We start from the raw sequence: 20738 nt of genomic DNA, 5'->3' as shown, positions 1-20738 counted from the left end.
AGCCATGCAATGGTGCTTGTGGCGCAGAGCAAATTACAGGAGGGGAACTGGATGTGCTGGGGAATGAGCTCAAGTGGTAGAGCGCTCGCTTAGCATGCGAGAGGTAGCGAGATCGATGCTCGCATTCTCCATTGACATTTTGTATTCAGAGGCACTCGTCTCATCAAATTGCTCTGAATGTTGGAATGCACAAAAGGTAGGTGTGGCGGAGATGGAGAGGAACGCGTCTCAGGCAAAGGAAAGACGGAGATGTCGAAGGTCTGCTGCGTTGAAGGCAGGTAGGACGAAAAGCTAGCTGGCAGCTGGTGTTTCAGTAATGCATGAGCTGCAGGCGACCACTCAGACAGAACTGAGTTAAGTGGTCAAAAAGAAATTGCCCTGAACACTGGGCGAAATGAGAAAGCTGAGTGGCCTTTGGTTTTGTCAAGCAAAGAGGATCAAAGAGCTGTGTTGGAGTCGCACCGAGAATGGTGATAAGCTCGGTGATGTGCGTCATCCGGTCGCCTGTGGCCCCTAGTGCTGGAAGGACTAGATATTGCAATTGGTAGGCCGTTGCTGTGGGTCCAGAGACACCAGGATGAAAATCTGCATAATCATTGTCGGTAATGGCCAACATGGCGAATCTTGTTGTCGCTTTTCCTTCGATAGCTCAGTTGGTAGAGCGGAGGACTGTAGAGGAAAAATGGAGGCATCCTTAGGTCGCTGGTTCGAATCCGGCTCGAAGGAGTGGGACTTCTTTTACTACGCCGATCATCAAATCCGCATTACAGAGCTTCTCGGTGGCACAAGACTGCAGTCCGAATTGCTCCGACTCGTGACAGGATAGAAAACAGAGGCATCTAATCACATAACAGGCAAGGGCAGCAGATCACTGGGTCACATTTCAGAGCGATATGTCCTCACGCTTGCTGCTCTGACAGTACGACAAATCTCACTCGTTCTAAAGTAACACAAAGATGGAAATATTAGATTAGAGATGATTAGATATGATCAGTCCTCGTTTACTGCAATTTTGAAATGCATGCGTTAAAAATGATACCATGTTCCTCCGGTATGATATCACAGAAACACAAAACAGACCAAGACTAAGCAGTGCAAAGCAATACCGCAATTTGATAAGAGCAGACCATGGGCACGGAAAAAAAATCTCAAAGACCCGATGGCCTCGTCATCTCACGCAGACGGTAGAAGGAAGAAACTCTCCCTGCCATGAGCTTCCAGCGCCGCGAACTTGCCGCTGCAGCGTCCTGGAAGCACCTGACCACAGTCCAAACTTTTAGTCCGTCCGAAAATTTCGATCCTCCGACCAGCGCTACGACACCGAGCACCAAGCAATCTCTCTGCCGAACGAATCCATCCGGGTCCCGACCGCCAAGCAACAGGCAAAGCCGAGGATTCGGGGCATTCCCCTCCGGAGATTTCAGATCACACCGTAGCAGCGGCAGCGAAGCAGGCATTTCAGAAATTTCACGAGATATTCCTCCGTGCTCTCACGTCTGCCCCCATCAAATCAGAATTGTGCTCGGCCTCCTACTTGACAGGTGACAGATATTCATCACCAGAGAGGCCGCGCGTAGCAAGTGTACTGAGGAAGAGACCGACACAAAGTCCCAGGTGGAACATCGGTGACCTCTTCGTTGGAAGACATTTAGCAATCAGTCTAGGTTGAGCGATTCCAAACTGCACGAGCAAGGGATGCCAGAATCTGAATTTCGGCACATGGTTGGAGGGCACCGTTGAAAGCGAAAGCAGCTGACGACATTGTTATCGGCCTTATCTCGTTCCCGTATATCCGCTGAGGTGGAATTTGGCTCAACTGTATGGTAGCACAAGTCGGGAGAAAATCTTCATATTTTTGCAAGAGCTTTGAAGTGGGAGTTGTGAAACAGAAGAGGCAGATGTGAGTAAAGTGGACAGGAGCATGAGATTGGAGCGCCCTGCACAAGCGAGCTCTTGGAACGGCTGGTTTGCATTGTGCGTATGTCTGCAGTGTTTTGTCCCTCCTATCACCGGCCAGGAGAGAGGCAAATCGTCCAGTGATGATGAAATTCAGTCATTGAGCTTTTCAGGAGATTTAACATTTGACTGTAGTTTTCCAAAATTGTCGGAGAATGCGGCAAAGAAATAGACAGGAACGGCAGATCCGAGAATGTTCACTTTGATAGCAGCGTAGATTTCCAGCAGACTGTTGAGTGGTAGTTGGAGTTTTACAATCCAGAAGAAATGGATGACGCGGCCATCTCCTTGGTTCATGAAGAAGTCCTGCTTTTGACACATGAGTTCCCTCCGTGGCGTAATTATACAGGAAAGGTGAATGCGGGAAGGTTGCTAACAGTGGTGCTGTTGGTGATATGTAAGTGTTGAGGGGCCAGATTTCAGCTGAGGGGCATCTGCATGTTCACGGAAACGACGCTTTGCACGGTTTGTTTCGGTGTCTGCATGAGGAAGTGATTCTACGCTGAATTTTTGTCGCTACTTTGAAGTCCAGATATCTGTCATAGTCCGGTCCGTGAAGTCCATATTCCGGTTCACGGTCCGGTCCTTCGACTCTTGCCCCAGGTTTTCCTTTCTACCCTGTTTCTGTCCTTGTTGAGCTACCTGAGGCAGCTGATGCTCGTTGGCGTTGGCTGCATAAATACCTCCAGAGACCAGGGCGTGGTTGCTGGATTGTTCTTGTCCTTAGTCCTTGTATCCGTTCCTCTGCGTTCTGTTTCCTCGCCTGAAGCCCTGCCTTGTCTTGCTGGAAACGCTCGCCTTGGCTTGCTGGAAACTCTCGCCTCGTCATGCCTGCAGTCTTGTACTGGAGCCACCATGTTCCTAGCTCCCTTCTTGTCCCTTTCCTCCGCCCAGGTAGGCCAGGCCGTCTTGCCTATATCTGGGGTTGGTTCTGTCCCTTCCTGTCACTTGCCTCTGTCGGGTGGTGATCCGCGCCCTGCCCAGGAGGAGCCTGCCAAGCCTCGCCTCAAGTGTCCAGCCTCCAGCCTCGCCTCGCCTCAAGTCTCCTGCCTCCGGTCTCCAGCCTCGCCTCGCCTCAAGTCTCCTGCCTCCGGTCTCCAGCCTCGCATCGCCTCGTTTCCTGACTCCAGTCTCCAGCCTCGCCTCAAATCTCAAGTCTCGTCCCGCCTGCCTGCCAAACCGCGTCCTTGCCTGGCTCTGCGGCCGAGGTTCTTGTGCAGTCTCTGGCTCGGAGTCCAAGCCCGGGCTCCTAGCTCCCTTCTAGTTTTCCTGTCTATGTCATTGCCATCGCCCTGTATCCTACTCCTGTCCCTAGTAATTCAGTGTCTGTGTCTTGCGCTTTTGTCCGTTTCCACCCGGTGCCCGTATGCCAATATCAATTCCAACTGCCGTCACTATCGGTTATAGAAATAAACAGAAATATAATTCTTTTCATGGAGGAGAATGAATTGTCGTTTGGGGACATGAAAGGTGACAGTGGCAGAGAGCGACCGCGTGTGTGTCTGAGTGGTTGGTGGATGATTGAGTGAGTGTGTCTGTGTGTGAGCTGATGATTGTACCTCCTATCATCGACCCGGAGAGAAGGAAATCGTCCCGTGATGATGGAATTCAGTCATTGAGCTGTTCAGCTGATTTGTCATTTGGCTGTACTTTTCCAAAAGTGTCGGAGAATGCGGCAACGAAATAGGAACGGCAGATCTGAGTATGCTCTCTTTGATAGCAGTGTAGAATTCCAGCAGAATGTTGAGTCGGTGATGGAGCTTTACAACCTGCCAGAAGAAATGGATGACGCGGACAACTCCTTGGTTCATGATGAAGTTCTGCTTCTGACACATAAGGTCCCGCCGGGGCGTAATAGTACAGGAACTCTGAATTGGAAAGGTTGCTAACTGTGGTGTTGCTTGTGATATGTGGGTGTTGACGGACCAGATTTCAGCAGAGGTGAATACGCATGTTCACGGAAGCGATGCATTACACGTTATGTTTCGGTGTCTTTGTGAGGAAGTGATTGTACGCCGAATGTTTGTCACTACATTTAAGTGGAGATATCAATTCCAACTGCAATAACGATCGGTTGTAAAAATAGAAGGATAATTCTTTGCATGCTGGCGAATGGATTGTCGTTCGGGGACATGAAAGGTGACAGGGGCAGAGAGCGACCGTATGTGTGTCTGGGTGGTTGGTTGATGATTGAGTGAGTGTGTCTGTGTGCGAGCTAATAATTGTGCAACGGTGAGCAGTGGCAGGCATGCAATGGTTCTTGTGGCGCAGAGCAAATTACAGGAGGGCAACTGGATGTGCTGGGGAATTAGCTCAAATGACAGAGCGCTCGCTTAGCATGCGAGAGTTAGCGAGATCGATGCTCGCGTTCTCCATTGACATTTTGTATTCAGAGGCACTCGTCTCATCATATTGCTCTGAATGTTGGAATGCACAAAAGGTAGGGGTGGCGGAGATGGAGAGGAACGTGTCTTAGGCAAAGGAAAGACGGACATGTCGAAGGTGCGTTGAAATCAGGTAGGAGGAAAAGCTAGCTGGCAGCTGGTCTCTCAGTAATGCATGAGCTGCAGGCGACCATTCAGACAGTAATCAGTTCAGTGCTCAATAGGAATTTGCCCTGGACACAGGGCGAAATGAGAAAGATGAGTAGCCTTTGATTTTGACAAGCAAAGAAGATCAAAGAGCTGTGTTGGAGTCGCACCGAGAATGGTGTTAAGCTCGATGATGTGCGTCATCCGGTCGCCTGTGGCCCCTAGTCCTGGAAGGACTAGATATTACATTTGGCAGGCTGTTGCTGTGGGTCGAGAGACACTGGGATGAAAATCTGCATAATCATTGTCGGTAGGAGCCAACGTGGCGAAGCTCGATGTCGCTCGTCCTTCGATAGCTCAGTTGGTAGAGCGGAGGACTGTAGAGGAAATGGAGTCATCCTTAGGTCGCTGGTTCGAATCCGGCTCGAAGGATCGGGACTTCTTTTACTACGCCGATCATCAATTCCGTACTACAGAGCTTCTCGGTGGCACAAGACTGCAGTCCGAATTGCTCCGAGTCGTGACCGGATAGAATACAGAGGCATCGAATCACATAACAGGTAAGGACAGCTGATCACTGGATGACATTTCAGAGCGCTATGTCCTCACGCTTGCTGCTCTGACAGTACGACAACTCTCACTCGTCCTAAATTAACACAAAGATAGCAATATTAGATTGGATATAATTAGATGATGAGGACACTCAGTCCTCGCTTACTGTAATTTTAAAATACATGCGTTAAAAATGATAGCATGTTCCTCAGGTATGATATCACAGAAACACAAGACAGATTTGAACATCAATCACTGAAAGCAAGCATGCAAGTAAAGCAGGCATTGAAGAAAACTAATGTCATGCTGGCCTTCATAACAAGGGGAATTGAGTATAGGAGCAAAGAAGTCCTCCTGCAGCTGTACAGGGCCCTGGTGAGGCCACACCTGGAGTACTGTGTGCAGTTTTGGTCCCCAAATCTGAGGAAGGACAGTCTTGCTATTGAGGGAGTGCAGCTCAGGTTCACAAGGTTAATTCCCGGTATGGCGGAACAGTCATATGTTGAAAGATTGGAGCGACTGGGCTTGTGTACACTGGAATTTAGAAGGATGAGAGGGCATCTGATTGAAACAATAAGATTATTAAGGGATTGGACACGCTGCAGGCAGGAAGCATGTTCCCGCTGATGGGTGAGTCGAGAACCAAAGGCCGCAGTTTAAGAATTAGGGGTAGGCCATTTAGAACGGAGTTGAGGAAGAAATTTTTCACCCAGAGAGTGGTGGATACACGGAATGCTCTGCCCCAGAAGGCTGTGGAGGCCAAGTCTCTTAATGCTTTCAAGAAAGAGATGGATAGAGCTCTTAAAGATAGCGCTATCAAAGGTTCTGGGGATAAGACAGGAACTGGATGCAGATTGTGGATGATCAGCCATGATCACAGTGAATGGCGATGCTGGCTCGAAGGGCGGAATGCTCTACTTCCGCACCTATGATCTATTGCCCATTGTCTATTGACCAAGACTAAAATTGACAAAAAACACATAATTCTACCAAATAGTTACAACAGTGCAAAGTAATACCGTAATTTGATAAGAGCAGACCATGGGCACCGAAAAAAAAGTTTCAAAGACCTGATGGCCTCATCATCTCACGCAGACGGTAGAAGGAAGAAACTCCCCCTGCCATGCGCTTCCAGCGTCGCGAAACTGCTGATACAGCGTCCTGGAAACACCCGCCCAGAGTCCTATTCTGAGTCCGTCCGAAAACTTCGATCTTCCGACCGGCCCTCCGACGCCGAGCACCGAGTACAATCTCTGCCGAGCGCATCGACCCAGGTCCCGGCCGCTAAGCAACAGGCAAAGCCGAGGATTCAGGATATTCCCCTCCGGAGATTTCGGATGACACATAGCAGCGGCAGCGAGGCAGGCCTGTCACAGGTTTCACCAGATGTTCCTCCGTGCTCACATGTCTGCCTCCATCAAATCAGAATTGTGCACGGCCTCCTACTTGACAGGTAACAGATATTCATCACCGAAGAGGCCGGGCGTAGCACGTTTACAGAAGAAGAGACCGACACCAAGGCCCAGATGGAACATCGGTGACCTCTTCGTTGGAAGACATTTAGCAATCAGTGTAGGTTGAGCGATTCCAAACTGCACGAGGAAGGGATGCCAAAATCTGAATTCCGGCGCATCGTTGGAGGGCGCCGTTGAAAACGAAGGCAGCTGACGACATTGTTAACGGCCTTATGTCGTTTCCATATATCCGTTGAATTGCAATGAGGCTCAACTAATGTGGTGGCACAAGTTGGGAGAAAAATCTCCATACTTCTGCAAGAGGTTTGAAGTGGGAGCGGTGAAACAGAAGAGGCAGATCTGCATTAAGTGTACAGGAGAATAAAATTGAATCGTCCTGCGCAAGCGAGCTCTTGGAACAGCAGGTTTGCAGTGTGCGTATGTCTGCAGTGTGTTGTCCCTCCTATCATCGACCCGGAGAGAAGCAAATCGTCCCGTGATGATGGAATTCAGTCATTGAGCTGTTCAGCTGATTTGTCATTTGGCTGTACTTTTGCAAAAGTGTCGGAGAATGCGGCAACGAAATAGGCAGGTATGGCGGATCCGAGATTGCTCCTTTGAGTGCAGTGTAGATTTCCACCAGAATGTTGAGTCGTAGATGGAGTTTTACAATCTGCCAGAAGAAATGGCTGACGCAGTCATGTCCTTGGTTCATGAAGATGTTCTGCTTCTGACACATGAGTTCCCGCCGGAGCGTAATGATCCAGGAATGGTGAATGCGGAAATGTTGCTAACTGTAGTGTTGTTGGTAATATGTGGGTATTGAGGGCCAGATTTCAGATGACGTGAATATGCATGTTCACGGAAGCGACGCATTACCCGGTATGTTTCGGTGTCTCTGTGAGGAAGTGATTGTACGCCGAATGTTTGTCGCTGCATTGAAGTGGAGATATCAATTCCAACTGCAATAACAATCGGTTGTAAAAATAGACAGAAGGATAATTCTTTGCATGCGATAGCATGAATTGCCGTTTGGAAACATGAAAGGTGACAGGGGCAGAGAGCGACCGTATGTGTGTCGGAGTGGTTGGTTGATGATTGAGTGAGCGTGTCTGTGTGTGAGCTGATGATTGTGCAACGGTGAGCAGTGGCAGGCATGCAATGGTGCTTGTGGCGCAGAGCAAATCACAGGAGGGGAAATGGATGTGCTGGGGAATTAGCTCAAATGGTAGAGCGCTCGCTTAGCATGCGAGAGGTAGCGAGATCGATGCTCGCATTCTCCATTGACGTTTTGTATTCAGAGGCACTCGTCTCATCAAATTGCTCTGAATGTTGGAATGCACAAAAGGTAGGGGTGGCGAGATGGAGAGGAACATGTCTCAGGCAAAGGAAAGATGGGCATGTTGAAGGTCTGCTGCGTTGAAGGCAGGTAGGAGGAAAAGCTAGCTGGCAGCTGGTATTTCAGTAATGCATGAGCTGCAGGCGACCATTCAGATAGCAATCAGTTCAGTGGTCAAAAGGAATTTGCCCTGGACACGGGGCGAAATGAGAAAGCTGAGTACCCTTTGATTTTGACAAGCAAAGAAGATCAAAGAGCTGTGTTGGAGTCGCACCCAGAATGGTGATAAGCTCGGTGATGTGCGTCATCCGATCGCCTGTGTCCCCTAGTGTTGGAAGGACTAGATATTGCAATTGGGAGGCTGTTGTTGTGGGCCGAGAGATACTAGGATGAAAATCTGCATAATCATTGTCGGTAGGAGCCAACGTGGCGAAACTCGGTGTCGCTTGTCCTTCGATAGCTCAGTTGGTAGAGCGGAGGACTGTAGAGGAAATGGAGTCATCCTTAGGTCGCTGGTTCGAATCCGGCTCGAAGGATCGGGACTTCTTTTACTACGCCGATCATCAATTCCGTACTACAGAGCTTCTCGGTGGCACAAGACTGCAGGCTGAATTGCTCCGACTCGTGACGGGATAGAATACAGAGGCATCTAATCACATAACAGGCAAGGCCAGTTGATCACTGGGTCACATTTCTGAGCGCTATGTCCTCAAGCTTGCTGCTCTGACACTACGACAACCGTCACTCGTCCTAAGGTAACACAGAGATGGAAATGTTAGATCAGATTAGATTAGGTTATGACGACATTCAGTCCTTGTTCTTTTAAATCAACTTACAATGCATTAAAAATGATACCATGTTCCTCCGGTATGATATCACAAAAACACAGGAAGACCAAGACTATAAGTGACAAAATCCACATAATTCAAAGAGCTTTTACAAGTATATTAAGAGCAAAAGGATTGTAAGGGGTAAAATTGGTCCTCTTGAAGATCAGAGTGGTCGGCTTTGTGCAGAACCAAAGGAAATGGGGGAGATCTTAAATAGGTGTTTTGCGTCTGTACTTACTAAGGAAACTGGCATGAAATCTATGGAATTGAGGGAATCAAGTAGTGAGACCACGGCAACTGTACAGATTGAAAAGGAAGAGGTGCTTGATGTCTTGCGGAAAATTAAAGTGGATAAATCCCCGGGACCTGACAGGGTGTTCCCGCGGACCTTGAAGGAGACTAGTGTTGAAATTGCGGGGGCCCTGGCAGAAATATTTAAAATGTCGCTGTCTACGGGTGAAGTGCCGGAGAATTGGAGAGTGGCTCATGTTGTTCCGTTGTTTAAAAAAGAATCGAAAAGTAATCCGGGAAATTATAGGCCGGTGAGTTTAACGTCAGTAGTAGGTAAGTTATTGGATCGAGTACTAAGAGACAGAATCTACAAGCATTTGGATAGACAGGGACTTACTAGGGAGAGTCAACTTGGCTTTGTGCGTGGTAGGTCATGTTTGACCAATCTGTTGGAGTTTTCGAGGAGGTTACCAGAAAAGTGGATGAAGGGAAGGCAGTGGATATTGTCTACATGGACTTCAGTAAGTCCTTTGACAAGGTCCCGCATGGGAGGTTAGTTAGGAAAATTCAGTCGCTAGGTATACATGGAGAGGTGGTAAATTGGATTGGACATTGGCTCGATGGAAGAAGCCAGAGAGTAGTGGTAGAAAATTGCTTCTCTGAGTGGAGGCCTGTGACTAGTGCTGTGCCACAGGGATCAGTGCTGGGTCCATTGTTATTTGACATCTATATCAATGATCTGGATGATAATGTGGTAAATTGGATCAGCAAGTTCGCTGATGATACAAAGATTGGATGTGTAGTAGACAGTGAGGAAGGTTTTCAGAGCCTGCAGAGGGACTTGGACCAGCTGGAAAAATGGGCTGAAAAATGGCAGATGGAGTTTAATACTGACAAGTGTGAGTTTTTGCACGTTGTAAGGATAAACCAAGGTAGAACATACAGGGTTGTAAGGCACTGAGGAGTGCAGTGGGACAGAGGTATCTGGGAATACAGATACAAAATTCCCTAAAAGTGGCGTCACAGGTAGATAGGGTCGTAAATAGAGCTTTTGGTACATTGGCCTTTATTAATCGTAGTATTGAGTATAAGAGCTGGAATGTTATGATGAGGTTGTATAAGGCATTGGTGAGGCCGAATCTGGAGTATTGTGTTCAGTTTTGGTCACCAAATTACAGGAAGGATATAAATAAGGTTGAAAGAGTGCAGAGAAGGTTTACAAGGATGTTGCCGGGACTTGAGAAACTCAGTTACAGAGAAAGGTTGAATAGGTTGGGACTTTATTCCCTGGAGCGTAGAATAATGAGGGGAGATTCGATAGAGGTATATAAAATTATGATGGGTATAGATAGAGTGAATGCAAGTAGGCTTTTTCCACTGAGGCAAGGGGAAAAATAAACCAGAGGACATGGGTTAAGCGTGAGGGGGGAAAAGTTTAAAGGGAACATTAGTGGGGGGGCTTCTTCACACAGAGAGTGTTGGGAGTATGGAATGAGCTGCCAGACGAGGTGGTAAATGCGGCTCTTTTTTAACATTTAAAAATAAATTGGACAGATACATGGATGGGAGTTGTGTGCAGGGCTATGGTCCGTGTGCAGGTCAGTGGGACTAGGCAGAAAATGGTTCGGCACAGCCAAGAAGCGCCAAAGGGCCTGTTTCTGTGCTATAGTTTCTATGGTTCTATGGTTCTAATTCTACCAAATACTTAAGCAGTGCAAAACAATACCGCAATATGATAACAGCAGACCATGGGCACGGAAAAAAGTCTCAAAGACCCGATTGCCTCGTCATCTCACGCAGACGGTAGAAGGAAGAAAATCCCCCTGCCATGAGCTTCCATCGGCTCGAACTTGCCGATGCAGCGTCCTGGAAGCACGGGACCACAGTCCAAAGTCTGAATCCGTCCGAAAACTTCCAGCCTCCGACCAGCGCTCAGACACCGAGCACCGAGCAACCTCTCTGCCGAACGCTTCCACCCGGGCCACGGCCACAAAGCAACAGGCAAAGCCGAGAATTCGGGGCATTGCCCTCCAGAGATTTCCGATTACACAGTAGCCGCGGCAGCGAAGCAGGCGTTTCAGAAGTTTCACCAGAAATTTTCTCGGTGCTCTCACGTCTGCCTCCATGAATGCGAGAATTGTGCACGGCCTGCTACCTGACAGATAAGAGATATGCATCACCGGAGAGGCCGCGTGTAGGAAGTGTAGAGAGGAAGAAACCGACACAAAGGCCCAGATGGAACATCGGTGACCTCTTCGTTGGAAGACATTTAGCAATCAGTCTAGGATGAGCGATTCCAAACTGCAGGAGCAAGGGATGCCAGAATCTGAATTTCGGCTGATCGTTGGAGGGCACCGTTGAAAGCGAAGGCAGCTGACGGCATTGCCATCGCCCTTATGTCGTTTCCATATATCCGTTGAGGTGGAATTCGGCTCCTCTGTGCGGTGGCGCAAGTCCGCAGCAAAATCTTCATATTTCTGCGAGTGATTTGAAGTGAGAGCTGTGAAACAGAAGAGTCAGATGTGAATTAGAAGTACAGCAACATGAAATTGGAGCGCCCTGCAGAAGCGAGCTCTTGGAACAGCAGGTTTGCAGTGTGCATATGTCTGCAGTGTTTTGTCCCTCCTATCATCGTCCCAGAGAGAGGCAAATAGTCCATTGATGATGGAATTCAGTCATTGAGCTTTTCAGCTGATTTGTCATTTGGCTGTAGTTTTCCAAAATTGTCGGAGAATGCTGCAACGAAATAGACAGGAACGGCAGATCCGAGAATGCTCTGTTTGATAGCAGTGTAGAATTCCAGGAGAACGTTGTGTCGTTGATGCAGTTTTACAATCTCCTAGAAGAAATGGAATTCAGGCCATTGCCTTGGTTCATGAAGATGTTCTGCATCTGACACATGAGTTCCCTCCGTGGCGTAATAATACAGGAAAGGTGAATGCGGGAAGGTTGCTAACAGTGGTGCTGTTGGTGATATGCTGGTGTTGAGGGGCCTGATTTCAGCTGAGGGGCATCTGCATGTTCACAGAAGCGACGCTTTGCACGGTATGATTCGGTGCCTCCATGAAGAAGTGATATTACGTCGAATTTTTGTCGCTACTTTGCAGTCTAGATATCTGTTATAGTTCGGTCCGTGATGTCCATATTCCGGTACCCGGTCCGGTTAATCGACCCTTGCTCCAGGTTTCCTTTCTACCCTGTTTCTGTCCTTGTTGAGCTAATTGAGGCAGCTGATTCTCGTTTGGGCTGGCTGCATAAATACCTCCAGAGACCAGGTCGTGGTTGCTGGATTGTTCTTGTCCTAACACCTAGTATCCCTTCCACTGCCTTCTGTTTCCTCTCCTGAAGCCCTACCCTGTCTTGCCGGAAACGCTCGCGTTGTCTTGCTGGAAACCCTCACCTTGTCCTGCTGGAAACCCTCGCCTTTTCTTGCTGGAAACGCCCGCCTTGTCTTGCTGGAAACGCCCGCCTTGTCTTGCCGGAAACGCCCGCCTTGGCTTGCTGGAAACTGTCGCCTCGTCATGCCTACAGTCTTGTACTGTAGCCACCCTGTTCCTAGCTCCCTTCCTATCCCTTGACTCCGCCCAGGTAAGCCAGGCCGTCTTGCCGTTGCCTGGAGTTGGTTCTGTCCCGACCTGTCATTTGCCTCTGTTGGGTTGTGATCCGCCCCCTGCCCAGGAGGAACCTGCTAAGCCTCACCTCAAGGCTGCAGCCTCCAGCCTCGCTTTTCCTCAAGTCTCTGGCCTCCAGCCTCGCCTCGCCTCGAGTCTCGTGCCTCCGGTCTCCAGCCTCGCCTCGCCTCAAGTCTCAAGTCTCAAGTCTCAGGTGTCGTCCTGCCTGCCTGCCAAGACTCGTCCTTGCCTGGTTCAGGAGCCGAGCCAGAGGAAAGACCCAGGTACTGGGTCCTTGTGCAGTCTCTGGCTCGGCGTCGAAGCTCGGGCTCCTAGCTCCCTTGTTCAGTCCTGTTGCAGGTTCCTGGTTTTCCTGTCCATGTCCTTGCTATAGAGCTGTATCCTAGTCCTGTCCCTGGTACTTCAGTGTCTGTGTCTTGCACTTGGGTCCGTTTCCAGCCCATGCCCGTATGACAATATCAATTCCAACTGCCGTTACAATCCGTTGTAAAAATAGGCAGAAGTATAATTCTTTGCTGCGCGAGAATGAATTGTCGTTTGGGGACATGAAAGGTAACAGTGGCAGAGAGCGACCGTATGTGTGTCTGAGTGGTTGGTTGATGATTGAGTGAGTGTGTCTGTGTGTGAGCTGATGATTGTGCAACGGTGAACAGCGGCAAGCATGCAATGGTATTTGTGGCGCTGAGCAAATTACAGGGGGTCAACCGGATGAGCTGGGGAATTAGCTCAAATGGTAGAGCGCTCGCTTAGCATGCGAGAGGTAGCGAGATCGATGCTCGCATTCTCCATTGACATTTTGTATCCAGAGGCACTCGTCTCATTAAATTGCTCTGAAGTTTGGAATGCACAAAATATAGGGGTGGCGGAGAGGGACATGAACCTGTCTCAGTCAAAGGAAAAGGGGAAATCTGCTGCGTTGAAAGCAGATATGAGGAACAGCCAGCTGGCAGCTGGTGTTTCAGTGATGCATGAGCAGCAGGCGACCATTCAGACAGAAATCGGTTAAGTGGTCGAAAGGAAATTGCCCTGGACACTGGCGGAAATGGGAAAGCGGAGTAACCTTTGATTTTGAGAAGAAAAGAAGATCAAAGAGCTGTGTTGGAGTCGCACCGAGAATGGTGACAAGCTCGATGATGTGCGTCATCCGGTCGCCTGTGGCCCCTAGTGCTGGAAGGACGAGATATTACAATTGGCAGGCTGTTGCTCTGGGTCGAGAGACACTAGGATGAAAATCTGCATAATCATTGTCGGTAGGAGCCAACGTGGCGAAGCTCGGTGTCGCTTGTCCTTCGATAGCTCAGTTGGTAGAGCGGAGGACTGTAGAGGAAATGGAGTCATCCTTAGGTCGCTGGTTCGAATCCGGCTCGAAGGATCCGGACTTCTTTTACTACGCCGATCATCAATTCCGTACTACAGAGCTTCTCGGTGGCACAAGACTGCACTCCGAATTGCTCCGAGTCGTGACGAGGTAGAATACAGAGGCATCTAATCACATAACAGGCAAGGCCAGCAGATCACTGGGTCACATTTCAGAGCGCGATGTCCTCACGCTTGTTGCTCTGACAGTACGACAACTCTCGCTCGTCCTAAAGTAACACAAAGATAGAAATATTAGATTAGATTAGATGATGAGGACACTCAGTCCTCGTTTGTTAAGGCATTTCAGAAGTTTCACCAGATGATCAGATGATCCACCGTGTTCTCATGTCTGCCTCCATCAAATCAGAATTGGGCACCGCCTCCTACTTGACGGATAACAGATATGCATCAGTGTACAGAGGAAGAGACAGACACAAAGACCCAGATGGAACATCGGTGACCTCTCCGTTGGAAGATACTTAGCAATCAGTCTAGGTTGGGCGATTCCAAACTGCGCGAGCAAGGGATGCCAGAATCTGAATTTCGGCGGATCGCTGGAGGGCACCGTTGAAAGCGAAGGCAGCTGACGACATCGCTATCGGCCTTTTGTCGTTTCCATACATCCGCTGTGGTGCACATCGGCTCATCTGTGTGGTGACACAAGTTGGGAGAAAATTCTTCATATTTCTGCAAGAGCTTTGAAGTGGGGACTGTGAAACAGAAGAGAGAGATGTGCATTAAGTGTGGAGGAACATGAAATTGGAGCGCCCTGCACAAGCGAGCTCTTGCAAGAGCTGGTATGTCGTGTGCGTATGTCTGCAGTGTGTTGTGCCTCCTATCATCGTCCCGGAGAGAAGCAAATCGTCCCGTGATGATGGAATTCAGTCATTGAGCTGTTCAGCTGATTAGTCATTTGGCTGTACTTTTCCAAAAGTGTCGGAAATGCGGCAACGAAATAGACAGGAACGGCAGATCTGAGAATGCTCTCTTTGATAGCAGTGTAGAATTCCAGCAGAATGTTGAGTCGGTGATGGAGCTTTACAACCTGCCAGAAGAAATGGATGACGCGGAGAACTCCTTGGTTCATGATGAAGTTCTGCTTCTGACACATGAGGTCCCGCCCGGGCGTAATAGTACAGGAACTCTGAATTGGAAAGGTTGCTAACTATGTTGTTGCTTGTGATATGTGTGTGTTGACGGGCCAAATTTCAGCAGAGGTGAATACGCATGTTCACGGAAGCGATGCATAACACGTTATGTTTCGGTGTCTCTGTGAGGAAGTGATTGTACGCCGAATGTTTGTCACTACATTTAAGTGGAGATATCAATTCCAACTGCAATAACAATCGGTTGTAAAAATAGAAGGATAATTCTTTGCATGCTGGAGAATGAATTGTCGTTCGGGTACATGAAAGGTGACAGGGGCAGAGAGCGACCGTATGTGTGTCGGAGTGGTTGGTTGATGATTGAGTGAGTGTGTCTGTGTGTGAGCTGATGATTGTGCAACAGTGAACAGTGGCAGGCATGCAATGGTGCTTGTGGCGCAGAGCAAATTACAGGAGGGGAAATGGATGTGCTGGGGAATTAGCTCAAATGGTAGAGCGCTCGCTTAGCATGCGAGAGGTAGCGAGATCGATGCTCGCATTCTCCATTGACGTTTTGTATTCAGAGGCACTCGTCTCATCAAATTGCTCTGAATGTTGGAATGCACAAAAGGTAGGGGTGGCGAGATGGAGAGGAACGTGTCTCAGGCAAAGGAAAGACGGGCATGTCGAAGGTCTGCTGCGTTGAAGGCAGGTAGGAGGAAAAGCTAGCTGGCAGCTGGTATTTGAGTAATGCATGAGCTGCAAGCGACCATTCAGATAGCAATCAGTTCAGTGGTCAAAAGGAATTTGCCCTGGATACGGGGCGAAATGAGAAAGCTGAGTAGCCTTTGATGTTGACAAGCAAAGAAGATCGAAGAGCTGTGTTGGAGTCGCACCGAGAATGGTGATAAGCTCGGTCATGTGCGTCATCCGGTCGCCCGTGGCCCCTAGTGCTGGAAGGACTAGATATTACATTTGGCAGGCTGTTGCTCTGGGTCGAAACACACCAGGATGAAAATCTGTATAAACTTTGTCGGTAGGAGCCAGCGTGGCGAAGCTTGGTGTCGCTTTTCCTTCAAGAGCTCAGTTGGTAGAGCGGAGGACTGTACAGGAAATGGAGTCATCCTTAGGTCACTGGTTCGAATCTGGATCGAAGGAGCGGGACTTCTTTTACTACGCCGATCATCAATTCCGTACTACAGAGCTTCTCGGTGGCACAAGACTGCAGTCCGAATTGCTCCGACTCGTGACGGGAGAGAATACAGAGGCATCTAATCACATAACAGGCAAGGGCAGCAGATCACTGGGTCACATTTCAGAGCGCTATGTCCTCACGCTTGCTGCTCTGACAGTACGACTACTCTCACTCGTCCTAAAGTTACACAAAGATACAAATATTAGATTGGATATAATTAGATGATGAGGACACTCACTCCTCGCTTACTGTAATTTTAAAATGCATGCGTTATAAATTATACCATGTTCCTCAGGTATAATATCACAGAAACACAAAACAGACCAAGACTAAAAGTGACAAAAAACACATAATTCTACCATATAGTTAAGCAGTGCAAAGCAATACCGCAATTTGATAAGAGCAGACCATGGGCACGGAAAAAAAAAGTCTCAAAGACCCGATTGCTTCGTCATCTCACGCAGACGGTAGAAGGAAGAAAATCCCCGTGCCATGAGCTTCCAGCGGCTCGAACTTGCCGATGCAGCGTCCTGGAAGCAACCGACCACAGTCCAAAGTCTGAGTCCGTCCGAAAACTGCCAGTCTCCGACCAGCGCTCCGACACCGAGCACCGAGCACCGAGCAACCTCTCTGCCGAACGCTTCCACCCGGGCCCCGGCCGCCAAGCAACAGGCAAAGCCCTGAATTCGAGGCTTTCCCACCGGAGATTTCCGATCACAAAGTAGCCGCGGCAGCGAAGCAGGCATTTCCGAAGTTTTACCAGATGTTCCTCCGTGCATCACGTCTGCCTCCATCAATACGGAATTGTGTACCGCCTCCTTCTTGACAGATAACAGATATGCATCACCGGAGAGGCCGCGTGTAGCAAGTGTAGAGAGGAAGAGACCGACACAAAGGCCCAGATGGAACATCGGTGACCTCTTCGTTGGAAGACATTTAGCAATCAGTCTAGGATGAGCGATTCCAAACTGCACGAGGGAGGGATGTCAGAATCTGAATTTCGGCTGATCGTTGGAGGGCACCGTTGATACCGAAGGCAGCTGACGACATTGTTATCGCCCTTATGTCGTTTCCATATATCCGTTGAGGTGGAATTCGGCTCCTCTGTGCGGTGGCGCAAGTTCGGAGCAAAATCTTCATATTTCTGCGAGTGATTTGAAGGGAGAGCTGTGAAACAGAAGAGTCAGATGTGAATTAGGTATACAGCAACATGAAATTGGAGCGGCCTGCAGAAGCGAGCTCCTGGAACAGCGGGTTTGCAGTATGCATATGTCTGCAGTGTTTTGTCCCTCCTATCATCGTCACGGAGAGAGGCAAATCGTCCATTGATGATGGAATTCAGTCATTGAGCTTTTCAGCTGATTTGTCATTTGGCTGTAGTTTTCCAAAATTGTTGGAGAATGCGGCAACGAAATAGACAGGAACGGCAGATCCGAGAATGCTCTGTTTGATAGCAGTGTAGAATTCCAGCAGAATGTTGTGTCGTTGATGCAGTTTTACAATCTCCTAGAAGAAATGGAATTTGCGGCCATTGCCTTGGTTCATGAAGATGTTCTGCTTCTGACACATGAGTTCCCTCCGTGGCGTAATAATACAGGAAAGCTGAATGCGGGAAGGTTGCAAACAGTGGTGCTCTTGGTGATATGTTGGTGTTGAGGGGCCTGATTTCAGCTGAGGGGCATCTGCATGTTCACGGTAACGACGCAGTGCACGGTATGTTTCGGTGTCTCCATGAGGAAGTGATTTTACGCCGAATTTTTGTCGCTACTTTGAAGTCTAGATATCTGTTATAGTTCGGTCCGTGATGTCCATATTCCGGTTCCCGGTCCGGTTCATCGACCCTTGCTCCAGGTTTCCTTTCTACCCTGTTTCTGTCCTTGTTCAGCTAATTGAGGCAGCTGATTCTCGTTGGGGTTGGCTGCATTAATAGCTTCAGAGACCAGGGCGTGTTTGCTGGATTGTTGTCCTAACACCTTGTATCCCTTCCACTGCCTTCTGTTTCCTCTGTTGAAGCCCTGCCCTGTCTTGCTGGAAACACTCGTCTTGCCTTGCTGGAAACGCTCGCCTTGTCTTTCTGGAAACTCTCACCTTCTCTTGCTGGAAACGCTCGCCTTGTCTTGCTGGAAACGCTCCCCTTGTCTTGCTGGAAACGCTCGCCTTGGCTTGCTGGAAACTATCGCCTTGATATGCCTGCAGTCTTGTACTGTAGCCACCCTGTTCCTAGCTCCCTTCCTATCCCTTGCCTCCGCCCAGGTAAGCCAGGCCGTCTTGCCATTAGCTGGAGTTGGTTCTGACCCGTCCTGTCATTTGCCTCTGTTGGGTGGTGATCAGCGCCCTGCTCAGGAGGAAACTGCTAAGCCTCGTCTCAAGTCTGCAGCCTCCAGCCTCGCCTTGCCTCAAGTCTCCGGCCTTCAGCCTCGCTTTTCCTCAAGTCTCCGGCCTCCAGCCTCGACTCGCCTCAAGTTTCCGGCCTCCAGCCTCGCCTCGCCTCGAGTCTCCGGCCTCCAGCCTCGCCACGCCTCAAGTTTCCTGACTCCAGTCTCCAGCCTCGCCTCGCCACAAGACTCAAGTCTCAAGTCTCAGGTGTCGACCTGCCTGCCTGCCAAGACTCGTCCTTGCCTGGTTCTGGGGCCGAGCAAGAGGCAAGACCCAGATACTGGGTCCTTGTGCAGTCTCTGGCTCGGAGTCCAAGCTCGGGCTCCTAGCTCCCTTGTTCACTACTGTTCCAGGTTCCTGGTTTTCCTGTCCATTTCCTTGCCATCGCCCTGTATGCTAGTCCTGTCCCTAGTTCTTCAGTGTCTGTGTCTTGCACTTGGGTCCGTTTCCAGCCCGTGCCCGTATAACAATATCAATTCCCACTGCCGTTACAATCGGTTGTAAAAATAGACAGAAGTATAATTCTTTGCATGCGCGAGAATGAATTGTCGTTTGGGGACATAAAAGGTGACAGTGACCGAGAGCGACCGTATTTGTGTTTGAGTGGTTAGTTGATGATTGAGTGAGTGTGTCTGTCTGTGAGCTGTTGATTGTGCAACGGTATTCAGCGGCAGGCATGCAATGGTGCTTGTGGCGCTGAGCAAATTACAGGAGGTGGATCGGATGTGCTGGGGAATTAGCTCAAATGGTAGAGCGCTCGCTTAGCATGCGAGAGGTAGCGAGATCGATGCTCGCATTCTCCATTGACATTTTGTATCCAAAGGCACTCATCTGATTAAATTGCTCTGAAGTTTGGAATGCACAAAATATAGGGACGGCGGAGAGGGACATGAACATGTCTCAGTCAAAGGAAAGAGGGAAATGTCGTAGGTCTGCTGCGTTAAAGGCAGATACGACGAAAAGCTAGCTGGTAGCTGGTGTTTCAGTAATGCATGAGCTGCGGGCGACCATTCAGACAGAAATGAGTTAAGTGGTCAAAAAGAAATTGCCCTGAACACTGGGCGAAATGAGAAAGCTGAGTGGCCTTTGGTTTTGTCAATCAAAGAGGATCAAAGAGCTGTGTTGGAGTCGCACCGAGAATGGTGATAAGCTCGGTGATGTGCGTCATCCGGTCGTCTGTGGCCCCTAGTGCTGGAAGAACCAGGTATTGCAATTGGCAGGCCGTTGCTGTGGGTCGAGAGACACCAGGATGAAATTCTGCATCATCATTGTCGGTAGGGGCCAACATGGCGAATCTTCTGGTCGCTTTTCCTTCGATAGCTCAGTTGGTAGAGAGGGGCACTGTAGAGGAAATGGAGTCGTCGTTAGGTCGCTGGTTCGAATCTGGCTCGAAGGATCGGGACTTCTTTTACTACGCCGATCATCAATTCCGCACTACAGAGCTTCTCGGTGGCAGAAGACTGCAGTGCGAATTGCTCCGACTCGAGACAGGATAGAAAACAGAGGCATCTAATCACATAACAGGCAAGGGCAGCAGATCACTGGGTCACATTTCAGAGCGCTATGTCCTCACGCTTGCTGCACTGACAGTACGACAGCACTCACTCGTCCTAAAGTAACACAAAGGTAGAAATATCAGATTAGATTAGAGGATGAGGACACTCAGTCCTCGTTTATTAAGGCATTTCAGAAGTTTCACGAGATGATCCACTGTGTTCTCATGTCTGCCTCCATCAAATCAGAATTGGGCACAGCCTCCTACTTGACGGATAACAGATATGCATCAGTGTACAGAGGAAGAGACTGACACAAAGACCCAGATGGAACATCGGTGACCTCTTCTTTGGAAGATATTTAGCAATCAGTCTAGGTTGAGCGATTCCAAACTGCACGAGCAAGGGATGCCAGAATCTGAATTTCGGCGGATCGCTGGAGGGCACCGTTGAAAGCGAAGGCAGCTGACGACATTGCTATCGGCCTTATGTCGTTTCCATACATCCGCTGAGGTGCACATCGGCTCATCTGTGTGGTGACAGAAGTCGAGAGAAAATTCTTCATATTTCTGCAAGAGATTTGAAGTGGGGACTGTGAAACAGAACAGGCAGATGTGCATTAAGTGTGGAGGAACATGAAATTGGAGCGCCCTGCACAAGGGAGCTCTTGCAAGAGCTGGTTTGTCGTGTGCATATGTCTGCAGT

At 49.1% G+C, this 20738-nt stretch overlaps 8 non-coding genes across 8 annotated transcripts; all 8 read left to right on the top strand.

Moving 5' to 3' along the window:
* The first annotated feature begins 638 nt into the window (after positions 1 to 638).
* trnay-gua (transfer RNA tyrosine (anticodon GUA)) lies at positions 639 to 726 on the top strand. Its single transcript is given in 2 exon segments — positions 639 to 675; positions 691 to 726. It is a non-coding gene; the product is annotated as a tRNA-Tyr (tRNA).
* Positions 727 to 4833: 4107 nt separating this feature from the next.
* Positions 4834 to 4919, top strand: trnay-gua (transfer RNA tyrosine (anticodon GUA)). The gene is given in 2 exon segments: positions 4834 to 4870; positions 4884 to 4919. It is a non-coding gene; the product is annotated as a tRNA-Tyr (tRNA).
* Positions 4920 to 7703: 2784 nt separating this feature from the next.
* trnaa-agc (transfer RNA alanine (anticodon AGC)) lies at positions 7704 to 7776 on the top strand. The gene has a single exon. It is a non-coding gene; the product is annotated as a tRNA-Ala (tRNA).
* Positions 7777 to 8282: 506 nt separating this feature from the next.
* On the top strand, positions 8283 to 8368 carry trnay-gua (transfer RNA tyrosine (anticodon GUA)). Its single transcript is given in 2 exon segments — positions 8283 to 8319; positions 8333 to 8368. It is a non-coding gene; the product is annotated as a tRNA-Tyr (tRNA).
* A 4872-nt stretch (positions 8369 to 13240) lies between these two features.
* On the top strand, positions 13241 to 13313 carry trnaa-agc (transfer RNA alanine (anticodon AGC)). The gene has a single exon. It is a non-coding gene; the product is annotated as a tRNA-Ala (tRNA).
* Positions 13314 to 13811: 498 nt separating this feature from the next.
* On the top strand, positions 13812 to 13897 carry trnay-gua (transfer RNA tyrosine (anticodon GUA)). The gene is given in 2 exon segments: positions 13812 to 13848; positions 13862 to 13897. It is a non-coding gene; the product is annotated as a tRNA-Tyr (tRNA).
* Positions 13898 to 15462: 1565 nt separating this feature from the next.
* Positions 15463 to 15535, top strand: trnaa-agc (transfer RNA alanine (anticodon AGC)). Its single transcript has one exon. It is a non-coding gene; the product is annotated as a tRNA-Ala (tRNA).
* A 3735-nt stretch (positions 15536 to 19270) lies between these two features.
* trnaa-agc (transfer RNA alanine (anticodon AGC)) lies at positions 19271 to 19343 on the top strand. Its single transcript has one exon. It is a non-coding gene; the product is annotated as a tRNA-Ala (tRNA).
* Positions 19344 to 20738: the final 1395 nt, after the last annotated feature.

This window comes from Mobula birostris, chromosome 1, assembly GCF_030028105.1.
Source record: "Mobula birostris isolate sMobBir1 chromosome 1, sMobBir1.hap1, whole genome shotgun sequence".
Lineage (NCBI taxonomy): Eukaryota > Metazoa > Chordata > Chondrichthyes > Myliobatiformes > Myliobatidae > Mobula > Mobula birostris.
Note: the sequence above shows the minus strand (reverse complement) of the source record. Positions and strands in the feature narration are given on the sequence as shown.